Source organism: Colias eurytheme, chromosome 32 (genome assembly GCF_061535395.1).
Source record: "Colias eurytheme isolate Ceu_HAF_F1 chromosome 32, ilColEury1 Martin Lab GWU primary, whole genome shotgun sequence".
In the NCBI taxonomy this organism is placed as follows: Eukaryota; Metazoa; Arthropoda; class Insecta; order Lepidoptera; family Pieridae; genus Colias; species Colias eurytheme.
Genome location: NC_143011.1, coordinates 6,470,660 through 6,474,582, shown reverse-complemented (window position 1 = coordinate 6,474,582; position 3,923 = coordinate 6,470,660).

Here is a 3,923-nt window from a genome sequence, read left to right as displayed (position 1 = left end):
ATGGTAATGAAAGAGGAATGGCGCGGGCACAGAATATATATACTCGGGGGAGAGCGCGAGCTTTTCGGTTAATTTTTAATTTCTAAACCACCGGAAGTAAAAATCCAGTCGCGACATATTGCAAACATTACGAAAAAGTGGGAATAGACAATTTCACAGTTTTGTAATTTTTTCATAATTAAAAATATATAATAATAAATTAATTAATATTTTGTGGTTACGTAGGTATTTTGAATATCTCTTATGTTTAATTAATATATGTATATAACAAAAAAATAATTTCAAAACAATCTGTATAATATTCATATGTAACCGGCTAATGGTATAAATATAATAATTCATACCTATGAATTATATTTATAAAAGTTTTTTACGAAAATATATTATGTATTATATTAAAATTAATAAATACTAATAATATTTAAAAAAATAGGTAGTGACTAATGTTTAATATAATTATTACAATTATTCAAATATTTATGCTACGGCCACACTACCGTGATAATTAGGCATGACGACAGTATCCATAATTAATGTTCGAATTGGTGATTTTAAGGGAAAATGTATTATATATAAATTAAAAATAGTGACTTAGAAATATTAAAAACATTAAGATTAATGAGATTATCAATAAAATAAAACATTGAAATTCTGCAGTCGGCCATTTTGACTGAAACACGCGTGACGTCACTTCTACGTAAACAACTCACAACAACTTCGCGGCAGGTGTATTTTGTTGTTATGAATATGCTGAGAATACGCATTTTTATTTATTTTCTATTTTTTCACGTATGCTTTATCGACTCAGGACAGAAATATAATTGCGAATTCACGAATATGTGGTTCGGGTTTCTCTGCGTCAAATTTATACAATCATTTCATATTATTTTCTCACTTTAAACTTACTTTAAAAATTACTAACACTTTTTTTGGGTATTATTTTTATGTAGATTCACATTGCAATACTGTACACCACTTATAAACTTTGAAATTAGATTCTATAACACTTTATTATTAAATATTTATTTAATTTTACTTCGCTATGCATACAGATAATTACGTATTTACGTACGAGTGACGTCACGCCTACGCCATGACACCTGTGAGCTGTTTTAGCACAGTTAATAAATATTTTTTGAAAAATGGCTTTTACCTTCGTTAAATTTAAGTATATTAGCGAAATATAGGTTTTTCTTGTTTAATAAACGTATACACACATTATGGAAGAGGTTTTGAAAATCTTTCGTCATGCCTATTATGCACACAACACCTAGGTGTAACCACGACTTATGGCCATAATTCTACAATGCCAATCAATATGACAAATGGCGGTAGGCAATAGCTCCGGCGGCGGTATTCTTTCGCACATCAAAGAAGATTACCGCGGTAATTATTGCGTATACGGCCACACTACCGTTTGTCCAGACTCCAGATTGCAATATGAGCTTACCGGTGACGCATGTATCGACCGACATGGAGTGGTCAAATGAAAAAGCACTCGATGGCGCTAATTTTTGGAATTCTTCTCTTTGGAATACCCGACAGAAGAACTATAAAAATCGCAATGTAAACAATGATGTGTGGCGTCGGATCAAACAAAATTTATCATTTCCAAGTACAATATATGATTTGACAAAGAAAAAATCCTTTTGAAAAAGAAATAATCCTTGATGAATTATTACAGAAAACATATTAATTATTAACTATTTTTTTTTTGCTGCGGTTAATGCCAATTATTACCGACATATCTAGGTAAACTCTAGTGTAACCACATCAGTTCATGCAGTAATTTAGATGGTAATATAATGCCATAATTATTGCGGTAACAGCACGGTAGACGGTAAGGTAGTGTGGCCGTAGCATTATAGAAGACTGTGTCTATGAATACCTAGAATAAATATTAAAGTCAATTAATGCTTTTTAAAAACATAATCAAGAAATCAATATTTTCAAAATTATTAAACACAACAATAATATTTATTAAATTATTCTAAAGTAGACAAAAAATGTATCGTCTTGATTAAATTGCTTAACAATTATTTTTATTCAAGTTTAATATGATTTGAGAAAAACCTATCCAATGCTGCCAACATTATATATTTTTTGGTCAAATTAGCAATGTATTTAATTTTAATGAACTTGGAAAAAGTTATATATGCTCGTAATTTTTGATTTTATTAAATCGGTTTTTTTTATGTCATTATATTTCTTTTAAAGATTTAACTAATAAAAGTCTCTCAATTGTTAATTTAATAATTATTATTGTCAATGTCAAAATGTAAATGATCATTGTAACGTCAAATCACAAATGAATATTAATTTTATGTCAACAAACAGCTTTCCGAAAACAAATAAGAAAACGGCTTCTTGTGTGTATAATTGTTAAATAATATAATGTGTTTTTTATGCATAACAAAAATATGTTTTGCCAATTTATCACTCTAAAAGTAAGAAGATAAGTGGATAAGAAGTTTTCATGTCATTGATCTACTCATTATATTAATAAAATTTTTAATTCTAATAAGTGACGATACTATAACGTTTGATTCCAATAAGTAATCAAAATAAAACAACGATTAACAATGAATAAAAATATACATTTTGTGATGAAAGAAGACTAAAATGCGTTAAACAAGTGAAATCTAATAAGATCAGAGTATGAAAATAAAGAAAAACCAAATTTGAATTTACCAAACATAAAGGAAATGGTTTATGATTTGCAGATGCTCACATTTTACATTTATTGAAGATTCCAGAAAGTTATTAGTATTATTAATATTGAATAACTCAGACTGATTGACCCGCATTGATGGTATTATATTATAGATGAAAAATAGTAATAAAGTGTATAAATTTCAATTTGAATAACCATGATATCTCTGAAAACTTGATAGCTATTGTTACTGTACATTTTATACTTCTTACTATAATATACAGAATATACCTAATAAGTGAAAGCCGTCTACATTTTAAAACAACATTGTTTGCTATAAAAAAAATGAACCGAGTATAATAATTTGGCCATACTCTTTATCAATTTTAATTCACCAAACATCATAAATTTAATATTACTATCCAAAAAATATCGTTCAAGAACAATGTAACTCGGGATCCCTGCAGAAGTCTTGACAAAAATATGAAATAAAAGTTACTGTATCATTAAAATATTAATTTAAACATAGTACCTATACCTATACCAAGTCATGTTTATAATTAAATTAAATAAATAGTTATCATATGGTTTGGATATTATGTTTTCAGTGTAAATATATTATAATGAAAACTTTTTAATGTGTTTTATTTTCTTATTAATCTAGTGTCTCTTAGTAATAATATTCATAACATAAAGTAGAAACAAATAATTTAAATTGCTTTCATATAATTTTTTAAAATACCTTTATTTTAATGTTAGATAACTTTATAACTTTGCATATAGCATGTATGTTAAAGTAGGTAAACTGTATTGATTTATAAAATTCTCATTGAATGCTTGTTGATTATTAATTAACATTAAAATTTAGGGTGGGTGGGTACATTTTATTCACAATTACATTGGTGAAAGCTAAATGAAATAAAAAATCAGTATAAATAATTATTAATAGATAAATATACTTATTACTATACATGTTTAATGAGATAGTATAGGTTCCACACTTATTCTACAGATCTTGAATATTAATGATTAAAATTTATATTCTTATATCTTATATATAAAAATGAATCGCAAAATGTGTTGGTAAGCGCATAACTCGAGAACGGCTGAACCGATTTCGATAATTCTTTTTTTATTATATTCCTTGAAGTACGAGGATGGTTCTTATGTAGAAACGTAAATATTATGTACCACGGGCGAAGCCGGGGCGGACCGCTAGTTAAAAATAAAAATGTTCTGTTCTTAAGAATCTGTACCCAAAGGGTAAAAA